General features: G+C 43.9%; 1 pseudogene across 1 annotated transcript; it reads right to left on the bottom strand.

The window, feature by feature from the left end:
• Positions 1 to 2,347: 2,347 nt before the first annotated feature.
• LOC308149879 (putative ATP-dependent RNA helicase TDRD12) lies at positions 2,348 to 26,392 on the bottom strand (annotated as a pseudogene). The gene is made up of 15 exons: positions 25,401 to 26,392; positions 12,762 to 12,881; positions 11,819 to 11,874; positions 11,346 to 11,431; positions 11,005 to 11,225; positions 10,761 to 10,836; positions 8,347 to 8,459; positions 7,709 to 7,792; positions 7,476 to 7,536; positions 7,235 to 7,342; positions 5,907 to 6,092; positions 5,442 to 5,595; positions 4,845 to 4,972; positions 4,099 to 4,290; positions 2,348 to 2,497 (listed from the first exon to the last, which is right to left on the bottom strand). The product of its transcript is annotated as a putative ATP-dependent RNA helicase TDRD12 (transcript).
• Between the last annotated feature and the right edge of the window lie 258 nt (positions 26,393 to 26,650).

Here is a 26,650-nt window from a genome sequence, read left to right as displayed (position 1 = left end):
GCTGTATTTCCGTGCCCTGCGCTGCGACAAAACATTTTTTTCCAATTTGAACGTAATTTATGAATTCAAAATCAAAGAGCAAATATTTATTCATACATTTGGATTTATTTTGGGGCCCCTTGTAGCCCGGGGCCCCTGGGCTCAAGCCCAGGGTAGCCCATGCATAAGTCCGGCCCTGAGTGTGTGTGTGTCTTTGTGTGTGTGTGTGTGTGTCTTTGTGTGTGTTTATGGTTTAGTGCTTGTTCATATTCTATCTAGTCTCCAGACTGGGTACTGAATAACCAGTCACTATTCACCTTATACAACAACAACTACTACTACTACAAGTGTCTATGACTACTGTTCATGTTAAATCCGTGTGGAGCTAATGCTATCGCGTCTCCACAGGCTAGCAAAGATGGCGCCGTTAGCATCACAAACACTATGATAACATCCTCCTCCTCCTCCGTAGTATCTAGTCTATCTCAGTCACAGACATGTTCAACAACAACACGTTTTACAACAAGGAAGGGATACAACTAATAAACATGTTAACTCACTATTCACCTTACATATGTATCAACATGTAGCTGTATCAACATGTAGCTGTATCAGCATGTAGCATGTAGCTGTATCAACATGTAGCATGTAGCTGTATCAGCATGTAGCTGTATCAACATGTAGCATGTAGCTGTATCAACATGTAGCATGTAGCTGTATCAGCATGTAGCTGTATCAAACTTTTTTTTTAGCTTTACACGCGAATGATTTTAAACATTTTGAGCACTTCGCGTTGTTTTCATCGAGTCGGGTGAAATGCAGCCACACTTTAGAACGCTTCATTGCGGCCTTCGGAATTCTCTTTGACCCCGTAGCTAGGCTAGCTAGCGAAATTCGATAATATGATTATGATTATGATGATGATAATAATAATAATAATACAATAATACAATAATACAATCACTAACTATATTAGTAACTATATAACACTTACTATAAACCAGTGGAGGCTCCTCCATAGAGGTGGAGGAGGCCTGGCCTCCCCAATAATTTGAGAGAAGAGAGAGAGATTTTAAAAAGCAATAATTATATTTTTTATCAGACACACAACATACAATTCAGAACAATACTTCATCCATTTCTAATATGTATCCTGCAGAACAGCACTCATACACGCGTGTGGCGGAAAAAGGTACTACACGGAGGCCAGGCCTCCTGTCGGAAAGTGGTTTCTCATAGAAGTCAATGTAATGCAATTTTTTGCATGGCAATATGTGATTGGCCAAATCACTGAAAATGGGTGGGCACAGGAGGCCTGGCCTCCGTGTAGTACCTTTTTCCGCCACACGCGTATGAGTGCTGTTCTGCAGGATAAATATTAGAAATGGATGATGTATTGTTCTGAATTGTATGTTGTGTGTCTGATTGACATAGTGTTTGAGTGCTTTTGACATGTCATTGATTGTATGTAGTATCTTGTGGTGAATGTTGTGAGCCTGAGCAGAAGGAATAATAGCTGCTGCAGGCGGACCAGAGATTCATGCCAATTGTTTTGTTTATTTGATGACCCATTGTGCAGGCAATAAAAGCTGCTTCATCCACCATCCTGAGAGTGTCCCAATCCCTTCAGTACCGCCAAACACAAATTAATAATTTTTAACAAAGACAGATAAGAAGAACAGGGAACATTCCATCGCGAGTGAAGCGAGCAAGCGGAAAAAAATTTGGCCTCCTCAATTCTGGAAGTCACCAGCCTCCACTGCTATAAACTCACTCTTCTTAAGTTCTCGTAACACAACTGCTCAGCTCACTACCACGACACGCACTGATTGGAAATTTAACAGGCGATGTCACGTCACGACTCAGTCACGTGTGGTTGACTGTTGCATGACACCGGACACGAGGGGGAAAAAAAAGAAAAAAAGTAGAAAAGTACCGAAATTAGGTACCGAAATCTCCTTTGCGATGTAACCGGTACCTACCGGTACCGATTTTCGGTACCCAACCCTAATGACCAATTATTATTTATTTATTTATTATACTTCTACAGTACTTTTTCTCCAAGATAGTGATTTATATTTTGCATGACAAGATACACGTTTACAAAGGTAAATGCTAAACTAAAATGGCACAAACTAATTGTTACAATATTCAGGAGACGTGTAGACATCGGCACAGTGAGCAGACATACGAAATGGCATAACAATCACTGGTCAAATGGCAGAAAAAAATGCCTTTTCAATGGTAGGCATAACAAAGCCATAACTAGGCAACTGGTGATACATCAATAACAACAATGGTCTTTTGGTTCTTCCACTACCCCTGCAATAGACAGTCTCCCAAGGTTGCAAAAATGAAAAAACCCTCTTCACACAGGAGAGTGTTGTACCTTAAAGACATGCTCGACCTCCTCTGCAGAGTTAGCGATAATGAGGGTCTTCTGGACCACCTCAGGGTTGAAGTCTAACGAACCAAGCAGCACTGAGATCTTTGTGCATTCCAGACACAACAGGATCATCTGTGGGGAGAAAGATGAGAGGGAAACATAATCTCAAGTGATTGAAGACTGTAAGATTATACCAGGAATAGCAGATTTTTGGGGGGATCTGTACACCAATTGATTATGCCAAATAAAGTCTGTTTATGACAACACTAGGACACATGGGGTTTGATAGTTGTACCCAACTGTCTTGTGGAGACCCTCTACCCCCATAACCCTTTGATACCAGGACCCAGTTTGCCTTGCATGAAATTAAACTGTGATTAGGACTTCCCAAGGAAGGGATAACATGTCTGTCTTTTTTGTACAGATATAGGCAGTTAATACCCACATTAGTTTTAATTCAGCCTTTGAGCCACAAAAATATTATTTTACATGAAAGCCTAAGCATAAATGTGTGATTTATAGTCCTTAACACCCGATGTTGCACATAGGCAACATTAGCATTTCAAGTGGTTATACCTTTGACAAAACATTTAAATAATCAAAAATGTATACGGGCAACTCTATGAGCATTTTGCATCCATTGAATTTCAGAAACGCACTCTTTTGTGTTTACAGACTTGCGATGTCCACCATTTTTCAAAGAAAACTTGATGTAATCATAACAATCGGCCACAAAAAGGTGGTAGAACATTTTATTAGGATCTCTTGCTCAAGAAAATAATTTACTTTTGTGAATTGATCGTGTACAGACATATCATCAAGTGTTTAAAGTAGGGCTGTCAATGTTAACGTGTTAACACTCCCGATTAATCCGTAAAAATGTAACGCAAATTAATCATACTTCATATTACCAAATTCTACTAAGATGCGTAGCATCGATCCCGCTACCTCGCGCATGCTAAGCGAGCGCTCTACCATTCCTCTCACAAGGCCAACGTGATCTCAAGAGCAAAAGGTATACTTTAACCTGTGTCCTTCTTAGTTTATGTAGGAGCTATAAAAGTATACTGTATTCTGTGATAGCAATTCAAGAATGAAAATAACAGTGATGGGTTTGAAGAAAAAAACTGTCTGAAAGCAAGACATTTGTCAGACTTCTTCTAGTCTTCGGAGACTACTTCTCCGCTTGCTGAAGTACTAAAAGTCGGAACAGCGCCACAAAACGAACTAGTGGTCGAAGACATAAGAGTTTCAGAGTAACTCTTCCCGACTCCGGAGGTCCCTGGTTCGAGACTGGGCGGGAAAAACGTTTTTTCCTTTCACCTTTGAGGCGGAGCAGTTACTTACGATAGGGCTTGAGTCAACCGACTAGAATTCAGGCGAGAACAGACGGGTGCAGTCTGAGGTTTGGCAGTTAAGTGCAATTCTGACTGCATAGCTTGAGACTCTTTTACTCTGCAAATTTAAGAGATTCTAATCTTATTTAGAAATCATCAAAACTAAGAAATTTTATAATAAAGTAAAACAAATAACAGATTCCTCTAACCAGTATGCCATGCAGTTGTTTTATGCTTTATCTCCCACCCAAAATACAAGTAAATACTAGTATTTTAAACATGTGATTAATCACAGCCTATTATTGTGATTAACTTGATTCAAATGTTTAATCGATTGACAGCATTAGTTTAAAGACATGGTTGCCTAGTATATGCAACCTCAAAGGTTAAGCTGACCTGGTGCACGTTGCCGTAAAGTGCTGCCTCCTCGGTCACTGTGATGATGATGCAGGGGTTGATCATGTGGTCTGCCAGGAGCCCCACCATCTGGCTGCTCCAGCGTTTGCCCACGGCGATGATCTGCCTGGGGCAGGAAGCCCGCTCGCTTCTGTCGGTCACCTTCTGGAAGTGCTGCAGAATGGTGGCCATCTGAGAAGGAACAATGCAGTCAGAGAACACTCATGGGGAGATGGTGTTGGCAAGGCTAGTTTACTTGTACAGCACATTTCAACAGGGGCAATTCAAATAACTTTTCATATAGCATAAAAAAATACAGAACAAGGAAGAAAATAAATAGATACACATTTAACAATATAATAAGACAATGAATAAAAAGATATAGATAAAAGTGTTGTTACTGCAACTGTAATCAAGCACTGCTTTTTGGTTATCTGGTATTGCCTTCAGACATTTTGAACCTGCTGGTTATTTTAGGCTTCAGTCATAAGCATAAAATGCCCTTCAAAAGGTACATAGAACATAATTTAATTAATTATTATGTTAATTGGAGTTATTGATCAATAGGAAAAATATATCATATATAATGATAACGTTTTTTGGGCATATCGCCCAGCCCTAGTTGACAGACAGTCCTCCACTGCATCAGGCGGTTGTTCCTCTTTAAACTTAGTGAACTCCATTCTAAACATCATAAAATCATGTCTCTCTCTCTCTCTCTCTCTCTCTCTCTCTCTCTCTCTGACCTCGTCTGGGGCCTGTGAGTAGAGCAGATCCACCTCGTCCAGCACCAAGTGACACAGCCGCAGGAACATAAAGCAGTGGAAGGCCATCAGACGCACCAGGCTGAAGGGAGTGGTCACAACCATCTGGCCTGGAGACAGAAGGGTTAGGGAATGAGGGAATGACATATTCAAATATCCAACAATATACTATACAGTCAATTGTTGGAATTAGGTATTTTTGCTCTAGACCCAGGGTGCCCAATCTTTTTTGAACCAAGATCTACTTTTCAAGTAGCCACACACACACACACACACACACACACACACACACACACACACACACACACACACACACACACACACACACACACACACACACACTTCCCAGCCTGCATAGTAAACGCACAGGGGTTAATTGCCTTGCCACATGCAAGCGCCCTCCTGACCTTCCTATTGCAAGCCGGCCTCTCTAACCTCTAGGCTACCTCTCTAACCTCTAGGCTACCGTCACCCCCACCGCCGCCCCCCCAAATGTTGTAATTCAACCCCCCCCCCAAAACAATTTCTTTGACTTCAACTAGAGCAAGTCTAATAGAGCTCCCGAGACAGTAGGCTTACAGTTCTTCTGGATCTTGATCGTCTTGGCTTCGTCCTTCCCTAGTCCCACCAGTGCAATCATGGGGTGAAGGGACTGGGCAGTCTGGCATTCCTCCAGCCGGTCAAACACAGTCTGGGCCTACTCCCACCCCGGGCACAGGATCACTGCTATGGGCTGGGGGGGGGGGCACCAGACGACAACAACAACAACAACACATGGGTATCTTCACTCACCACTTGATCGTTTTACTATGGATTTGTAGTAGTCCAGAAAACCACATCTAAAAATCAGCCTTCTGATAGCATGGAAAGTACTGGAGTTGGAACAATATTGTTCTATTGTACATATTTTAGCTAGTTTTAGGCTAGTCTGTTAATAACACAGACACTCCTACATTGACACTATGGAGACAGGCTTGAGCTTCCATCCTCCAGTCTGGTGTGTGTGTGTGTGTGTGTGTGTGCGTGTGTGTGTGCTGGGCTCACCCCGGTGTGTGAGGAGAGGGTGCTGTAGCCTGAGGACAGCTGCATATGAGCCAGTAACGGGGGGAGGTAGGTGAGGGGCTCGTCTGCGCTGCGGGAGATGAGGACCGTGTCACAGCCCCGGGCGACTGCTGGCCAGCAATAGCTTTCAGCCACCGGCGGCCTAGTGAACTTCTGTCTCACTAGGATCTGGAGAGAACACATAATATGACACATTCTAATGCTTTGGTCCTCATGTCGGGATCCGATGTAATGATGGGACTTTTCTTTCGAAAAATGTGAATACATTTCCGCGTTGTTGAAAATCAATGACACACACACGTCGCTAGTCAACTAACACAGCTTGTTTTGTGAGCCTGCTAACAATGTAAAGTAGTGTTATAGTTAACTAGATAGCAGTGGAAATTACTCACCGGCAATCCATTGCCTTGCAGTATTTTGGCTTAACTAGCGAGTTTGTGTTGTGATTCTCAACAACGTTGAAACGTAGTGTTTCAAAAGAAAAGTCTGAACACTTTGATTGGTTGCCGACATGCGGACCAAATGATCAGAGTGTGTCACATATATTATACACATTCGTCACCACAACATCTGACTTAGACAACTGACAATCAATGAATGTGATTTCACATCTTCCAGATCACATGTAGAAACCCTCATTCAATATTTTTATTAATATCAAATTGTTACAGCCGTAGTGTGTTGTGTGTTTTCTGTGTTTCTCCCAGGTGATTGCCCTTCCTCCCTGCCTATCGCCATGGTGACGGCCTGAGTGAGCCGAGTTTTGTGTGTGTGTGTGTGTGTGTGTGTGTGTGTGTGTGTGTGTGTGTTTAAAGTGTTAGCTACAGCTATTGTGTGTTGCTACAGGTTGTAGTGTGTACCGGTGTGGGTAACTTTGACTTTGAGAGTGCGTGTTAGTTTTGTGTTTGGCCATACTTTAAGTTACTTTCTACATTTAACCATGTCTTTTCTACAGTTAACTGCTAACTATATAATTTACTTGTTACATTGCTTATAAATATTCATTTGCTTTCTCCTTTTTTAATAGAATGTAGTTTTTAGTTAAGAGTTTCACGGAAACCTGTTTATTTGACAAATTATACAATAAATCTTGGTTTATTTATATTCTCCTGTCCGCCTCTTGGTCTCGTCTCCCGGTTCTATTCTATTGTTACTCCCCTCATCCCCTGGATACTATTTGGGGACATAACAAAATGTAATATACATTTAACTGACTTCATCTGTATTCCAGGTGCAATTGAGTAATATAATGTTATTTGAACAGTAGATTCAGTCAGGACTATCAGTGCCTGACAGAGAGCAGAACGTACCCTGCGGAAGGCGTCAGTGATGGGTGCGTTGGGCAGACTGGTGAACGGGTCCAGACTGAAGGCAGAGTGCACCACAACGGCGCTCCTGCTGGGATCACTATGGATGACCTGACACGGACAACACGGTCAGTCAATGACGCTTAGACGTAATGGTGCCAAGAAGATGTATTAGGTTATTGCTACCCACACAGCCAGTTGCATGCATTCACACATTCCTAAGATGCTGATCCAAAGTGCTTACGGTGACATCTGATGAATCGACGTCTGGGTTCAGAGGGTCCGGGTTCAGCAACTGCAACAACCTACAGAGACACAGCGGCAGCTCGGGTCACCGGTATGATTCTCAACGCACTGAAACTCCCACCATAGCCCAATGCCACGGTTATGAATTGTCAGCACATGTGTATTTCAATTTCTAGTGAGCGCAGCATTAAAAGACTCCAAAGAGAGCAGCACAGGGCAGGATGACCATACCGTGCACAGGCTAGCTCGTCCTCAATGGTTGGCTGCTCAGCAAAAGCCTCCTGTGTAAGAGCTCCAGGTGGGTCACTGGGAGTACTGTCATTAGAGAGGTACAACACAGTATAGGAGCCTTTACACAGGTACAACACAGTATAGGAGCCTTTACACAGGTACAACACAGTATAGGAGCCTTTCAAACCAATGACCAACTGAACGACATTGTTAACCACACAGAGAATGTACAAATCACTTTCCTTGGCGTTTAATATGATAAAGTACGATCAAATGTTTAAAATGGTATTTTTTCAAACAGTAACATGGACTTCACGCTGAAGACAGACATGAAGTAGAACATCAGACAGAGAAGGACTGACACACCTTGGTTCAGTGCCCTGCTGTTCAATAGGATCATCAGTTTCACATCCACCGTTACTGCAAGAACATAGAGATCTGGACTATTACAACAGGTCATCATCACGTCAATAGAATACAGTGTCATTTTTTAATTATTATTAAGTATTGGAAAGAGGAAGTATTTTGTCTTCTTTTAGCTCTATACTTCTAGCTATATACTCCAACAATTTGGAATTTAAAATCTAACAATTACTTAGGGGTGGTAGTAGTAGCAGTTGTGTAACGTGCATTCATACCATCCTGCTGTTTCATCTACGGTCTGCTGGGTTGCACCAACCAGCTCCTCTTCATCTTTAGCCCCAGAGATCCCATGAACATCATCTTCTTCATTCTCTTCCTCAAGATCAGTCTAAACATCAAAACATCCACAGTACTTAAAGGGACGGTTCGGCCTATTTTCATGTTCAGGTGAAATATCATCTTGTTGTCCACAAAAGCCAGTAGTGAAAGATTCTACTTTGCTACCGCAGCACAGGCTAACAGTTACACTAGGGCCACACTGGCTACCTCTACCTCAGCAGGGCTACCTCTACCTCAGCAGGGCTACCTCTACCTCAGCAGCGCTACCTCTACCTCAGCAGTGCTACCTCTACCTCAGCAGGGCTACCTCTACCTCAGCAGCGCTACCTCTACCTCAGCAGGACTACCTCTACCTCAGCAGGGCTACCTCTACCTCAGCAGGGCTACCTCTACCTCAGCAGGGCTACCTCTACCTCAGCAGGGCTACCTCTACCTCTACCTCAGCAGGACTACCTCTACCTCAGCAGGGCTACCTCTACCTCAGCAGGACTACCTCTACCTCAGCAGGGCTACCTCTACCTCAGCAGGACTACCTCTACCTCAGCAGGGCTACCTCTACCTCAGCAGGACTACCTCTACCTCAGCAGGACTACCTCTACCTCAGCAGGGCTACCTCTACCTCAGCAGGACTACCTCTACCTCAGCAGGGCTACCTCTACCTCAGCAGCGCTACCTCTACCTCAGCAAGGCTACATCTACCTCAGCAGCGCTACCTCTACCTCAGCAGGGCTACCTCTACCTCAGCAGGGCTACCTCTACCTCAGCAGGACTACCTCTACCTCAGCAGGACTACCTCTACCTCAGCAGGGCTACCTCTACCTCAGCAGCGCTACCTCTACCTCAGCAGGGCTACCTCTACCTCAGCAGCGCTACCTCTACCTCAGCAGGGCTACCTCTACCTCTACCTCAGCAGGGCTACCTCTACCTCTACCTCAGCAGGACTACCTCTACCTCAGCAGCGCTACCTCTACCTCTACCTCAGCAGGACTACCTCTACCTCAGCAGCGCTACCTCTACCTCAGCAGCGCTACCTCTACCTCAGCAGGGCTACCTCTACCTCAGCAGGGCTAACTCTACCTCAGCAGGGCTACCTCTACCTCTACCTCAGCAGGGCTACATCTACCTCAGCAGGGCTACCTCTACCTCTACCTCAGCAGGGCTAACTCTACCTCAGCAGGACTACCTCTACCTCGGCAGGGCTACCTCTACCTCAGCAGGGCTACCTCTACCTCTACCTCAGCAGGGCTAACTCTACCTCAGCAGGGCTACCTGTACCTCAGCAGGGCTACCTCTACCTCTACCTCAGCAGGGCTACCTCTACCTCAGCAGCGCGTGTGTCGCGGAGCTGCTGCGGCTCTCACTTGTGCGGTATCTTTCTACATTGAGTTTGCCTTTCTGAAAAGTGAAGACAGTCATCTATGAGCAATATCTGCCGATACTAGGGATGCACCGAAGGTTCGGCCACCGAATGTATTCGGCCGAATAATAGCAATAACAATGCTTCATTATCAGACCATGACAGAATAACGGTGCTCTAACCTGTATGCAACCTGTGCTCCTACCCTGCCAGTCTGCACTGATATAGGACAACAGTGCAACAACTTCGCGGCTGAACTTCTTGTTGTGACATTTTTGTTTATCCCGCCCCTTTGTCACTTTGGTTTCTTGGAAACAAAACATGCCCCCCACCCCCAAACCCTACTGTTAGCAGATAGAAAAACAAGCTCACTTTGCTGACAAATTAAGCGTATTTAGTGATCGTAAAACAGTTGCTTGTTATATCGCGTGGGTACTTCAAGTTGCGTATTATGAAAAACTAAAATCACATTTTGTTCAAAAGAAAGCTATGTTTAGGATTCACAAGGTTTCACAGTTGACAACTGGTTGCACCTTTCATCAGCTGCCATCACATATGGACCTAACTGTATACTTCCTGGATTTGGATGATGAATCACCAATATGTAGGAATGAGACATTAGGGGATGTGAAATATACTGCAAGTTTAGAAAACTAAAAACAGCCACACTCACATTAGGAACCGGCCTTTGAGCACTCGAAGCAGGATTCAGAAACGTCAGGAATCTGTTAAGAAAAAGTAGGAATTAACTTGACTCTCTTTGGAGCTATTACAAAACTAAAAGTCAATATCTTACCTGACCCGATTCAGATTTTTTAACAAGTCTGCCACCAGAGAAATGTCTGTGTCCTGTGTGTCCTCTCTCAACCCATGGTGCCTAAACCCACACATGTTTAAACAATTCAGATCTAATTACATCATGCTGCATATAATGCAGCCATATTTCTGAGTTTATTCTCAAAACGATGTAAAAACATTTGTACCCCTCGTCACTGTCAAGCTCTGGATGGTGCGCCTCCTTTTGGTTAATTCCGCCTCCCTCAGAGAGCTTTCTGACCTTTCCTTGGCCCTTAAATAAAACCACAAAGAACATTTAAATTAATTGGGGAAATTCAATTGCAAATCACAGTAATCTCTCCTAGACGTTGATATGGGCAGTGACACTGACCTGTGATGCTCCATTGGAAGTCTGCAATGCCACTTGCCCTGATGTTATTACCGGTCTCTGATTGGTCACTGAAGACCTTTCGTGACAGCAGGGTGCCTGGGTGAGACCAGGGGTGACAGTGATCGTATAGTGCAGCCATTTGTGGCCAGGAAACTCTCCGTGTCAGAGTAGATGTCACAAGTCAGGATGGCAGGGGATCGATCCACAACACCATTCTGTGCAGGGGAATGACTCTTCCCGCTTGGGAAACATGCAAACCTCTTGGTGACTAGATCGTCATTTACACAGATCTGGGAGAGAGAGTGGGAGAATTAGCTTCTATGACTAACGTTAAACAAATTTACGTTAGAAATTCTGCACACTTCACTACTTTTTTCTTTTTGCAAATCCACATTTCCGCACCATCGCACCTTCATGTTTCTTATGGTCAGGTAGAGCTCAATGAAAGTGGAATCAGCTTGTGTTTCACGCAACACTGCCTCCATCTGGTTGGATGCTTCAGGTAAACAATTGAACAGACAATATAGTTATTTTTATGAGTGGGGCAGTCCCACTCATAGTTTTCATTTTATTGGACAGATATAGTGAAGACAGACAGAAAATTAGGAGAAGAAGGGTGAGAGGGCATGTCAGCAGGGCATGGGCCGGATTCGAACCCATGTGTGCACTGTAGACCGTGGTGCTAGACCACTGGACCACCCCAGGCCACACAGACAATATAGTTAGTGCTGATTTGGGGCTGATATAAGAATCTCAACACTGAAGTTGTACAAGACTATCTATCAACAAAGATGTTAAAATCACACTTCTCATCTTACAATGACACAGAATTATCTTTACAATGCTACAGAATTATCTTGCAATGGACACAACATTAGTTTACCTTGTAAGAGGTTGTGCAGATAGCGAGTAGCAGAGCTGTCCCGTTGATTTGACGGTCTAGAATGAAAACGTAAGCTCTCAAGGATCCGTAATAACCACACAATTCAAATCTAATAGCACAATTGCAATTACAGTGATTTAAGACCAATATCAACCCTTACACTAGTCCAGTAGTTAGTCAACCCTTACACTAGTTCAGTAGTTAGTCAACCCTTACACTAGTTCAGTAGTTAGTCAACCCATACACTAGTTCAGTAGTTAGTCAACCCTTACACTAGTTCAGTAGTTAGTCAACCCTTACACTAGTTCAGTAGTTAGTCAACCCATACACTAGTTCAGTAGTTAGTCAACCCTTACACTAGTTCAGTAGTAAGTCAACCCTTACACTAGTTCAGTAGTTAGTCAACCCTTACACTAGTTCAGTAGTTAGTCAACCCATACACTAGTTCAGTAGTTAGTCAACTCTTACACTAGTTCAGAAGTTAGTCAACCCTTACACTAGTTCAGTAGTTAGTCAACCCTTACACTAGTTCAGTAGTTAGTCAGCCCTTACACTAGTTCAGTAGTTAGTCAAACCTTACACTAGTTCAGTAGTTAGTCAACCCTTACACTAGTTCAGTAGTTAGTCAACCCTTACACTAGTTCAGTAGTTAGTCAACCCTTGCACTAGTTCAGTAGTTAGTCAACCCTTACACTAGTTCAGTAGTTAGTCAACCCATACACTAGTTCAGCAGTTAGTCACCCTTACACTAGTTCAGTAGTTAGTCAACCCATACACTAGTTCAGTAGTTAGTCAACCCTTACACTAGTTCAGTAGTTAGTCAACCCTTACACTAGTTCAGTAGTTAGTCAACCCTTACACTAGTTCAGTAGTTAGTCAACCCTTACACTAGTTCAGTAGTTAGTCAACCCTTACACTAGTTCAGTAGTTAGTTAACCCTTACACTAGTTCAGCTTTCTCTTCGTAGATGGACACCTGGAGCCTCACAGGTTGGATACCAGCCAGCTGGAACTTCCTGACCCAGAAGGGCAGCTGCAGAAACTTCTCCAACGGGGCTCGGACCCTGGAGAAAGAAATAGAAGGGTTCTTTGGAGACAATTATAATGTCATAATCATTATATATTTAGGGATGTACTGATTAATTGGGCAGCAATCGGTATTGGCCGATAATGGTTAGGAAATTGATCAGCCGAATGCTTTGAAATGGCTGATTGTTCAAACCGATATTGCGATATCTAACCTGGCATGATAATTTGATTAGGAATATTATCTTAATGTCTGTATGTGATCAATTCACCGAAGGAATATACTGTCTTGGACAATAGATCCTAATAAACACTGGTGGCTGATTGTTGTAACTAAAAACCAGCGTGAATTCTCTCTGAAAGATCCGTAAACCCAGACATTCTGCTCCTCTGAATGAGCCTTGTACGTGGTCAAAAGGGTGAGTTTCTGAAATTCAATGGATGCAAAATGCTCATAGGTCCAGAGATGCCAGACACACACACACACACACACACACACACACACACACACACACACACACTCAGGGATTACTGAAAGGCAGTAATCTGCTCCTGCTCATTAACAAACCTATTTGTCAGATCATTTGATCCGTTTTAATCTCATGTTTGTTTTTTGAGTGAGAGAGTGATTTTAACAGCCAGCTGGGATGGATTGGGCAAAGCATGCTGTAAACTGAGATTATGTTAAGATTAAGACAGTGAAGGCCTATCTGAAGCCTCTCTCTCCGGAGGTCTTTCCAACTCTGATGGCCTGTCAGACCAATTTACCCATAATGACCTAAGATCAGTTTTGCCCTTTCCTACATAATGATTACGCTATGGTAAACTGACTCTAGATCAGAGCCCCGTTTCACCACCTGAACCCGAAGCGTTAAACGCAATTAAACGCAATTAAACGCAATTAAACGCACGGATTGTAAGACAACCTATCTTGTCTTTGGCTTGGGAGGACTTCTGATTTCAAGACATAAAAGTCTGAATCTAGGGAATATTGCACTACGGTCATATTATGTTTAGGTGCACGCACCGGAAAGGGAAATAGATTAGACTACTGTTCTAATGTTTACACCTGCGTTCGCCCTGCTCAGGACTTGTTTAATTATTGTCATTTCGCAGAGTCATTTCATTAAAGCAAACGAACAAATGGAATATTGTTCTTATTTATAATTAAACAACGTGATGCAGTCAAGCAGACAAATCCAGCAAAGAGGAAGACGCATGTATTCGCAGACGACTCACACGGACATCGGCAAATAACGCCACCCCGGAATCTGTATACGGACATCGGCAAATAACGCCACCCGGGAATCTGAATAGCAAATGGAATATTGTTCTTATTTAGAATCTATGTCATGGTATTTGATGTACTGTACATGACCACAGATTGCGTAGTTGTAGGCATCTAGTGATTTATATGCTCTCAATTTCTAACGGGCCTACACGCTAGGCAATGCAAACTTTTCACAGGCAGGTAATGGCCAGGTAATGGATTGGAACAATATCTCGTTAACTCCGACCACTCCCCCAGATTTGTTTGTTTAAAGAATAAATATGGGAGTTTAATATTACATCCGAATCCTGACGTCTGCCGTGTGAGACCAGGTTGCATTTAGACTATATAGTGACTATATCTAGCTATATATATCTAGTCTAGCTATTGCTGGCTAACGTTACACGTATGTTATTTTAGCTCTCACCTTGTAACAATTAGCTGTAGGCAATAATAATAATAATTAATTATATTTATATAACGCTTTATTAATGCAAGTGCAATCGGGCTAACGTTACTCATTCTCGCAGTTCCAAATGAATGAACGTTGAAGCGCTTGTATGCCCGACAGGCGCACATAACAGGCGCACCCCTGCGCTTTCAGAGCTCGTTTTCTCGTCGGAATTCGACATTTGGAGACGAACGACAGACGTCGAATCCTGACGGCTGCCGTGTGAGACCAGGTTGACTGTACATGACCACAGATTGCGTAGTTGTAGGCATCTAGTGATTTATATGCTCTCAATTTCTCACGGGCCTACACGCTAGGCAATGCAAACGTTTCATACTTTTCACAGGCAGGTAATGGCCAGGTAATGGATTGGAACAATATCTCGTTAACTCCGACCACTCCCCCAGATGTGTTTGTTTAAAGAATAAATATGGGAGTTTAATATTACATCCGAATCCTGACGTCTGCCGTGTGAGACCAGGTTGCATTTAGACTATATGGTGACTATATCTAGCTATATATATCTAGTCTAGCTATTGCTGGCTAACGTTACACGTATGTTATTTTAGCTCTCACCTTGTAACAATTAGCTGTAGGCAATAATAATAATAATTAATTATATTTATATAACGCTTTATTAATGCAAGTGCAATCGGGCTAACGTTACTCATTCTCGCAGTTCCAAATGAATGAACGTTGAAGCGCTTGTATCTCAAAATGTGGCGTAACTAATTAATGTGGCGTGCAGCCCGACAGGCGCACATAACAGGTGTACCCCTGCGCTTTCAGAGCTCGTTTTCTCGTCGGAATTCGACGTTTGGAGACAAACGACAGACGTCGAATCCTGCCGGCTGCCGTGTGAGACCAGGTTGGTACAGTACATCAAATACCATGACATAGATTCTAAATAAGAACAATATTCCATTTGCTTACAGATTCCGGGGTGGCGTTATTTGCCGATGTCCGTGTGAGTCGTCCGCGAATACATGCGTCTTCCTCTTTGCTGGATTTGTCTGCTTGACTGCATCACATTGTTTAATTATAAATAAGAACAATATTCCATTTGTTCATTTGCTTTAATGAAATGACTCTGCGAAATGACAATAATTAAACAAGTCCTGAGCAGGACGAACGCAGGTGTAAACTAACGTATTCACGCGACACGGCGGACAACTGTAGGGAGGTTCTAGTGCTTGATGTGAAGTGCCGTTTGGAATGAGACATCTTCTCACACGTACAGGCACACAACGAGTACAACATGTTGCATTTTCATGCCATTAGGCAACTTGCTTCCTAGCATAGCAGGTCCATTTGGACTTTGAAATACCTCCATGACTTTATATGGCCACTGTGTGTGTCTGTGGAGAAAAGGGTACGTTTGGGCCCAGGGAAGGGGCTGCGAAAGAGTCACACTCACCAAACTTTACACACTCCTTCCCCTTCATGAGACATTGTACCATGTCAACTTTCACCCTCCTAGGCCATTCCCTAGAGGCCCTGCACGCGACTGCTATATATTAGCAGGGACCTGCTATGCTAGGAAGCAAGTTGCCTAATGGCATAAAAATGCAACATGTTGTACTTGTTGTGTGCCTGTACGTGTGAGAAGATGTCTTTTTACAAACGGCACTTCCAATCAAGCACTAGAGCTCCCTACTCTGTATGGTACATTATATTGATAATTGGGTCCCTGGTTACCTACTACATACCTACTACATACTGCATACCTACTACATACTACATACCTACTACATACTGCATACCTACTACATACTGCATACCTACTACATACCTACTACATACTACATACCTACTACATACTGCATACCTACTACATACCTACTACATACTACATACCTACTACATACTGCATACCTACTACATACTACATACCTACTACATACTACATACCTACTACCAGTGGTGTGCCGTCAGGGCCAGCAAGGCCTTCTCTGCTGGCCTAAACATCATCAGAATATACATTTTATTTTAATATATATTTTCCACAAATATGTATTAATGATTCCCCATAGTCTATTCTCTTCATTTCATAGCTTTCCTCTTGGTTGCGCTGCTTCCAGTCTCCGATTGAGATTTGGAGGGCTGGCCTTTATGTTAGAGCTTTTATCCAATCAAAATGTGTTGCTAGGGGGCTCAAAAATCTGCCCGCCTTCACATTATACGGTGCTGCGGATTCGACCTGTAACTTAACATTGGAACGAGAAAACCTGTGGCGTACCTAGTAAACCTACGTAGATGCGAGCAAAAGCAACAACGGCGCCTGCTGTAAGGCTCAATGATGTCAGCACCCAGCACGTCTTTTGATTGGATACGCACTATTGCTACGCACTATTGATACGCACTATTGATATTCACTATTGAGATGCGGAACTATGCCGGTAGATGTGAAACTTTTGAAAGGGCGCAGGGAAACGGAGCCTCACAACGAAAGCTTTCGTTGACTGATCGATAATACTGATCGATTGTGTCCTGTTTTTGGGTAAACAATAACTTTCATTTAGGGGACACAATGAAAGCGCCAAGTCCACAAACAGAGGAAACTACGTTGAGCTTCTTTCTTTTCTGGCTGAAAACAACCCAGATTTACATTACCACCTGTCCACAAACAAAGTGTTTACTGGGACGTCAGGCAAAATACAAAACGACCTGATTTTTGCTATTGCTGAAGTGATGGAAGAAGAGATCAAAATGGAGATTAAAAAGGCACCCTTTGTCGCTATTATGGTGGACGAGACGACAGACGTGGGTAATGTAGCGATCTTAAAGATGTTAGTTTAACACTCTTCATTGTAAATGCGGATTTATTGATTAAAAATGCTTCGGAAATATTAATATAACTCTGTTGTACTTGTCTGACTATGTTAAGGTGATGCAACGCCCGGTTATACTGTGTTTCTGTCTAGTTTCTAGAGCCATGGCGTCATAACGATGGTATTAAGAGGTAGAATAATTCAGGTAGGAATGTGTCGGACATCACTGAAGGCCTAGGTGTGAAATGCACCGCCCGCCACTGCCTACTACATACTATCAGACCTTTATCAGACCCTTATCAGATCTTTATCAGATCTTTATCAGATCTTTATCAGACCTTTATCAGATCTTTATCAGACCCTTATCAGATCTTTATCAGATCTTTATCAGACCTTTATCAGATCTTTATCAGACCTTTATCAGACCTTTATCAGACCTTTATCAGACCTTTATCAGATCTTTATCAGACCTTTATCAGACCTTTATCAGACCCCTCCCCACACCCCCACACCCCTCCCAAATTTCGTTGTTTGGTACCTGTACTATAGCAATGACAATAAAGACCATTCACCATTCATTCACCATAAAGTTATGCTCTGTATATATATATGGGTATAGTACACTTACACACAGGACAAAGTGGCCTGGAACCCACAGTGGAAGGATAAGGGCATCCTATCAGCATGTTCCTGTTCAAAACCATGTACTGCATTTATCATTTTTATCCAACACTTAACTGGGGTGTGCATGATTATGAATTACATGATAATTTGATGAAGTCCTTTCTCATACATGTAGTGTTTTTTTTGGCTTAGTGTTAGGAAACCATTTAATTTACCTTGATGAAATCAAGTAAAAAAAAAAAAAGAAGGTATTTAGGACCAACACAGCTAATGTGCTGATGTCCCATGAAGGGCATGCCAATTGTAATGCTGGATACAATGTTGTCTACATAGCTGTTTATCTTATTCAAATACCGGCTCAATCATTTGACTTACTGGGAAATGGCTCATGGGATCACAGTTGTGGGGCTGGACCCACGTTGCGGTTACATGAAGGTCAGCAATGAAAACCTCCTTTCCCTGTAGAATTCAAGTGCATCTAAAATTAGTCAATGCTAGAAAATGGTACGTAAAACATATGGCTGAGTTCCAGCTATCTATTAAAATCACAACAAGGCATATAAGCCACAACATTACCTTTTCATCCAGTCACTTCAACAATCAACTATCCTTAGTATAAACATTTCTTGCATAAATGATTTGAAAAAAACATACCATCGTAAGGCGATGACATAGTCTATGCAAATATGCAGGCGCGGTATGATGACGCGCTCCAACCACTCCAACCAAATATGGTCCATCAAGCGTCCGGGTGATAGGCGTTGAAGAAATACGTACGCTCCTCAATGTCAATGAAGTATTTAATGACACACATGAAAAAGCCCTGCAATAATACAAACAATAGAAGCATGAATTGAGATAAAGTATAAGCAGGGTAAATGTAATATATATAACTTAACCAGAAACATTCGAATAACCAACTTACAGGAATTAGGTGGACAGCTCAATAGACGGCCACCGTAACATGAACGTCTGAAACTAAACAAATAATAACATGGCCGACTCCTGACTGAGCCGGACAGCATAACAAACGAGATACTGCCACCTAGTGGACGGCGGTATACCCTTCAGGCGTGATGTCCGCAGCTGGATATACTTGGAGAGTGTTTGTAAGGCTGGCGGCCATCTTAGGTGAGTCTGGTTGTGTTGTTAAGCCGACGGCCATCTTAGGTGAGTCTGGCTGTGTTGTAAGGCTGGCGGCCATCTTAGGTGAGTCTGGCTGTGCTGTAAGGCTGGCGGCCATCTTAGGTGAGTCTGGCTGTGCTGTAAGGCTGGCGGCCATCTTAGGTGAGTCTAGTTGTGTTGTAAGGTTGGTGGCCATCTTAGGTGAGTCTGGTTGTGTTGTAAGGCTGGCGGCCATCTTAGGTGAGTCTGGTTGTGTTGTTAGGTTGGCGGCCATCTTGGGTGAATCTGCAGGGCTGCCAAGTTTCACCAAAAGTTTGGAGTGAGATTTTTTGGCGGTGGAGCGACTCAAAACTGTTTCAGTATGACTTTTATTAAACTGCGGTTCCTCCCGCGCACGCCCACATACAACATCCGGGTCTTACATGCAACATTATCAGGTCACCCCTAGGTGTCCCTGTAATGAATGAATGAATGGACTTTATTGTCATTGCTACAGTACAGGTACCAAACAACGAAATTTAGGAGGGGTGGCTCCCCTGGTGTTAGGAAAGGGAAAAAAAAAACACTTTTAAAAAAATCACAAGAAGGGAATGAGCTGGTTTACATAAATAAAGGCTATGTACACAATCCACTGTACTATACGACAGACGTCGAATCCTGCCGGCTGCCGTGTGAGACCAGGTTGGTACAGTACATCAAATACCATGACATAGATTCTAAATAAGAACAATATTCCATTTGCTTACAGATTCCGGGGTGGCGTTATTTGCCGATGTCCGTGTGAGTCGTCCGCGAATACATGCGTCTTCCTCTTTGCTGGATTTGTCTGCTTGACTGCATCACGTTGTTTAATTATAAATAAGAACAATATTCCATTTGTTCATTTGCTTTAATGAAACGACTCTGCGAAATGACAATAATTAAACAAGTCCTGAGCAGGACGAACGCAGGTGTAAACTAACGTATTCACGCGACACGGCGGACAACTGTAGGGAGGTTCTAGTGCTTGATGTGAAGTGCCGTTTGGAATGAGACATCTTCTCACACGTACAGGCACACAACGAGTACAACATGTTGCATTTTCATGCCATTAGGCAACTTGCTTCCTAGCATAGCAGGTCCATTTGGACTTTGAAATACCTCCATGACTTTATATGGCCACTGTTTGTGTCTGTGGAGAAAAGGGTACGTTTGGGCCCAGGGAAGGGGCTGCGAAAGAGTCACACTCACCAAACTTTACACACTCCTTCCCCTTCATGGGACATTGTACCATGTCAACTTTCACCCTCCTAGGCCATTCCCTAGAGGCCCTGCACGCGACTGCTATATATTAGCAGGGACCTGCTATGCTAGGAAGCAAGTTGCCTAATGGCATAAAAATGCAACATGTTGTACTTGTTGTGTGCCTGTACGTGTGAGATGTCTTTTTACAAACGGCACTTCCAATCAAGCACTAGAGCTCCCTACTCTGTATGGTACATTATATTGATAATTGGGTCCCTGGTTACCTACTACATACCTACTACATACTGCATACCTACTACATACTACATACCTACTACATACTGCATACCTACTACATACTGCATACCTACTACATACATACTACATACTACATACCTACTACATACTACATACCTACTACATACTACATACCTACTACATACTACATACGGCATACCTACTACATACTACATACCTACTACATACTACATACCTACTACATACTACATACCTACTACATACCTACTACATACTGCATACCTACTACATACTACATACCTACTACATACTACATACCTACTACATACTATATACCTACTACATACTTACTACATACCTACTACATACCTACTACATACTGCATACCTACTACATACTACATACCTACTACATACTGCATACCTACTTAAGCGTTACTGTTAAGTGACAAGATTCTCTGTGTGTCTGTGTCACTGGCGTACCAGAGACGCCCGCATCCCCTCCAAGACAGGATTTGTCTGCGAAGACAAACAGCACACATGTGATTGTGTTTGAGTATGTGATCAACACACAGCTATGAGGTCATGTGACGGGGCTGCTCACAGGGCTGTGAGAGGAAACATGAATGCTGCTAATCACCTTGGGATAGCTAGCAAGCTAGGTAGTTAGCTGACTAATTATATTATAATAATAAATCGTATTAAAATCAAACGTGAACGAAGAAATGTGAACTAGCTTACCTATGGAAGCTCCTCACTGACTTTACAGTGAAAAAAGCGATTGAAAGAATTTAAACACAATGAGCAGGGCTTACGGAGCAGCTAGGATAGTCTAAAAGAAAATCATTTGAGACGAGATGTTTGCGTGTGTGAAAAAAAAGCATTTTACCCACTCCGTGTCACACACACACACAGGCCGTAAATGCTTATTGAGGAAAACCAGATACCAGAAGTTTGCTTTCTTCCTACACAGAAAAACGGCAAAATAGCTTCATACTAGCTTATCCTGATGTGATTTAGAAAATGTAAGGACTTCACATATCTCCTTTATCAGATCTTTATCAGACCCTTATCAGATCTTTATCAGATCTTTATCAGACCTTTATCAGACCTTTATCAGACCCTTATCAGATCTTTATCAGATCTTTATCAGACCTTTATCAGACCTTTATCAGATCTTTATCAGACCTTTATCAGACCTTTATCAGACCTTTATCAGATCTTTATCAGACCTTTATCAGATCTTTATCAGACCCTTATCAGATCTTTATCAGATCTTTATCAGACCTTTATCAGATCTTTATCAGACCTTTATCAGACCTTTATCAGATCTTTATCAGACCTTTATCAGACCCCTCCCAAATTTCGTTGTTTGGTACCTGTACTATAGCAATGACAATAAAGACCATTCACCATTCATTCACCATTCACCATAAAGTTATGCTCTGTATATATATATATGGGTATAGTACACTTACACACAGGACAAAGTGGCCTGGAACCCACAGTGGAAGGATAAGGGCATCCTATCAGCATGTTCATAAGCCACAACATTACCTTTTCATCCAGTCACTTCAACAATCAACTATCCTTAGTATAAACATTTCTTGCATAAATGATTTGAAAAAAACATACCGTCGTAAGGCGATGACATAGTCTATGCAAATATGCAGGCGCGGTATGATGACGCGCTCCAACCACTCCAACCAAATATGGTCCATCAAGCTTCCGGGTGATAGGCGTGATGTCCGCAGCTGGATATACTTGGAGAGTGTTTGTAAGGCTGGCGGCCATCTTAGGTGAGTCTGGTTGTGTTGTAAGGCTGGCGGCCATCTTAGGTGAGTCTGGGTGAGTTGTAAGGCTGGCGGCCATCTTAGGTGAGTCTGGTTGTGTTGTAAGGCTGTGTTGTAAGGCTGGCGGCCATCTTAGGTGAGAAGGGAAAGGAGCTAGTTTACATAAATAAAGGCTATGTACACTATCCACTACTATACTGTACAGATAAAACGACTAGGGTTGTCATATTGCACATAGTGTTATTGCACATTCATTTAAAGTGTCGCAGTTTGAAGGGCATGCCAATTGTAATGCTGGATACAATGTTGTCTACATAGCTGTTTATCTTATTCAAATACCGGCTCAATCATTTGACTTACTGGGAAATGGCTCATGGGATCACAGTTGTGGGGCTGGACCCACGTTGCGGTTACATGAAGGTCAGCAATGAAAACCTCCTTTCCCTGTAGAATTCAATTGCATCTAAAATTAGTCAATGCTAGAAAATGGTACGTAAAACATATGGCTGAGTTCCAGCTATCTATTAAAATCACAACAAGGCATATAAGCCACAACATTACCTTTTCATCCAGTCACTTCAACAATCAACAATCCTTAGTATAAACATTTCTTGCATAAATGATTTGAAAAAAACATACCATTGTAAGGCGATGACATAGTCTATGCAAATATGCAGGCGCGGTATGATGACGCGCTCCAACCACTCCAACCAAATATGGTCCATCAAGCGTCCGGGTGATAGGCGTTGAAGAAATACGTACGCTCCTCAATGTCAATGAAGTATTTAATGACACAGATGAAAAAGCCCTGCAATAATACAAACAATAGAAGCATGAATTGAGATAAAGTATAAGCAGGGTAAATGTAATATATATAACTTAACCAGAAACATTCGAATAACCAACTTACAGGAATTAGGTGGACAGCTCAATAGACGGCCACCGTAACATGAACGTCTGAAACTAAACAAATAATAACATGGCCGACTCCTGACTGAGCCGGACAGCATAACAAACGAGATACTGCCACCTAGTGGACGGCGGTATACCCTTCAGGCGTGATGTCCGCAGCTGGATATACTTGGAGAGTGTTTGTAAGGCTGGCGGCCATCTTAGGTGAGTCTGGTTGTGTTGTAAGGCTGGCGGCCATCTTAGGTGAGTCTGGTTGTGCTGTAAGGCTGGCGGCCATCTTAGGTGAGTCTGGTTGTGTTGTTAGGCTGGTGGCCATCTTAGGTGAGTCTGGTTGTGTTGTAAGGCTGGCGGCCATCTTAGGTGAGTCTGGTTGTGTTGTTAGGCTGGCGGCCATCTTGGGTGAATCTGCAGGGCTGCCAAGTTTCACCAAAAGTTTGGAGTGAGATTTTTTGGCGGTGGAGCGACCCAAAACTGTTTCAGTATGACTTTTATTAAACTGCGGTTCCTCCCGCGCACGCCCACATACAACATCCGGGTCTTACATGCAACATTATCAGGTCACCCCTAGGTGTCCCTGTAACACAGGCTACTAACATATGTGTGGTGGCCTGGGAAAACCCATGGTGGCATTTTGACATTTTCATTTGTTTATATTTCCATAAATTAGAAGTTCTCAGCTATTCATAACTGGTTGAATGACTGAGATAGCCCTTTATTTTAAAAAGTTATGAGCATTTTAATGTATCATGTCAAAAAAAGTGAAAGGTGAGAAATGCTGCCCCCATGCTGCCCCCGAAACCTTTCTCCTCCGGGTCGGGGGAGGAGCCTATGCAGATCGGCCGGTCTCCTTTGTCTGCTTGTGATGCGGTGTTAGTCTGCTCGCCTCGTCGGTATGCGAGGGACAGATCCATTTGTGTGTCTTCTAGTTAAGATTGTATTACTTTATGCTTATTGTGAGCATCAGTAAACTGGCAATAACACAGGTGGAAGTATCGTCTCTCCTTTCGCTCATGTGTGCGTGCGTTGCTTAACTGAGAATGAGACACGTTCAACGTGACGTTGTTTCGCTAGCAAACTACCCACCACAAAAACATAAAAATAAGTACTTTCTCTTTTGTTTTCTTAAAATGTTTATTCACCATAATGTAGTATGGAGTTCAAAGTACTAGAATACCACATAATATCAAAATCGCCGAAATAGGACATTTCCATCTATTTTTGCTCTTTGCCACAAACGAACGCCAGCGACATCCGACGGGTTTTCCCAGGCCACCACACATATGCCTATATGTAACATCTCCTTTCCTTTAGCTGGTTGCAAATGACATGCTTGCATCTCCGTCTGCAATTCCATTGACAATAACAATCCCAAACATTAACAATAGCATTACAACATTGCATTATTTCCCTTTTTCTTTTTTTTTCTTCTTTTTTTCTGAACAAAGAACAACAGTCCAGTACAGCCGTCTGAGGCAAAGTCAAAACAGTCCGAGAAGAGCTGTCCCTTTACTCACCCCTTCCTTTTTTTTCCCTTTTTTTTTTCAAAGTCATAAGTCCAGTCGTTGTGGCGGCCGTGACAGGCGACCACTCCGTGAGTAGACACCCTGGCCTGCCGTGGCAGGACCCCCCGGCGTCGCCGGTGCCCTTGGTGTACGAGGATGTACCTCGCCGCCTGTCTCCCCCCGACTTGAGACAATCCGTGTCTCGGCTGAGGCAGTCTCCCCAGCGACCTGGGTCTGGTCAGGACTGCTCCGCTCAGGCCGTAGAATGTCTGTCTGTTGCGCTTGAGCTGAGCGCTCTGCAACACGCAGATCCACTCGGTTGCGTCTGTACAGTGTGCCGTCCACATCCACCACGAACGAGCGGGGAGCGACTCTCTGGAGGCACTGGCCTCGTCGCCACCGCCCTGTGCGATCACCTGGCAGAGGCCTCATCCTAATGTGATCTCCAACATCCAGCTCTGGAAGGTCTCTGGCAGACGTGTCATAGAATGACTTGGCGACCCGCCGTTTCCACCGCAGCTTCTCTGCCACTCCGTCCACCACACGTGGTAGAAGCAGGCTGTCCGCGACGGGCAGTGAAGTTTTGAGCCTGCGTGCCATTAAGCGCTGGGCCGGGCTGCTGTCCAACCCCTCTGTGGGTGTGTTGCGCCAGTGAAGGATGGCCATCCACGCATCCGTGCCATCCAATTTCGCCCGCTTGCAGAGTGACTTGACAATGTTAACGGCCGACTCAGCTTTGCCGTTGGATCGAGGATGTCGGGGTGAGGAGGTGACATGGGCAAACCCCCAGCTCGCTGCAAACTTCCTGAACCGTTCGCATGCAAACTGTGGGCCGTTGTCCGAGACCACCCTCTCTGGCTGCCCATAACGTGCAAACTGAGCTTTGCAGCGCGTGATGAGCGTGTCAGCAGACAGATCTGGCAGCTGGTCGATTTCCCAGAAATCCGAATACTGGTCCACAATGACGAGAAAGTCCTTGCCCGCATATGAGTAGACGTCCATACTCACTGCCTGCCACGGGCGCACCGGTATGTCATGCGACATCATCGGTTCCTTCTGCTGGACCCGTGCGTACTCATTGCATGCGGAGCAGTTCGCCACAAAGTCCTTTATCTCCGCTCTCATGTTCGGCCAGAAGAGCGTATCCCTGGCCCGTCTGTAACACGCCTCCCCACCAATGTGGCTAGCGTGTATGCGTTTGAGCAGCTCAGATCTCATGGCTTTTGGTATGACGACGCACTGTCCCCTGTACAACGCTCCGTCTTGAACATTCAGCTCGTCTCTGAAGGGCCAGTATTCCCGCACTGCCAGCGGAGTGTCCTCTTTAAAGTCTGGCCAGCCACTGAGGATCACAGATGCCAGCTCCTGAAGCACATCATCCGTCTCTGTGTGCTGCACAATCTGGTGGAATCTGAAAGCCGTAACGTCCAGGTGCTGCGCCTGGTCCAGCTGTGAATACCCGGCCTGGGTGCTGTTCCCGGCGCACACAGCATGCTGCACGTACGGGGTGTCAGACCCACGGCACGGGGGCGTGGCCCTGCTCAGAGTGTCGCTGACATACATCTCGGGGCCCGGCTTGTACACAACATCCAGATTGTAGCTTTGCAGCTGCAGCAACATGCCTTGGAGACGTTTCGGTGCGCTCAGGAGGGGCTTCTTGAATATTGTGATAAGCGGCTTGTGGTCTGTTTCTGCAGTGATAGCCTCCCTGCCATACAGGTACTGGTGGAATCTCTGGCAGGCAAAGACTATGCTCAAACACTCCTTCTCAATCTGAGCGTAGTTTTGCTCTGTCGGCGTTAGTGCCCTCGATGCAAAAGCCACCGGCTGTCCCCCTTGTAACAAACAGCCCCCCAGCCCGGTCATGCTGGCGTCGCT

Source organism: Nansenia antarctica (genome assembly GCF_963989245.1).
Source record: "Nansenia antarctica genome assembly, chromosome: 2".
In the NCBI taxonomy this organism is placed as follows: Eukaryota; Metazoa; Chordata; class Actinopteri; order Argentiniformes; family Microstomatidae; genus Nansenia; species Nansenia antarctica.
This window is presented reverse-complemented; position numbering and strand designations above follow the sequence as displayed.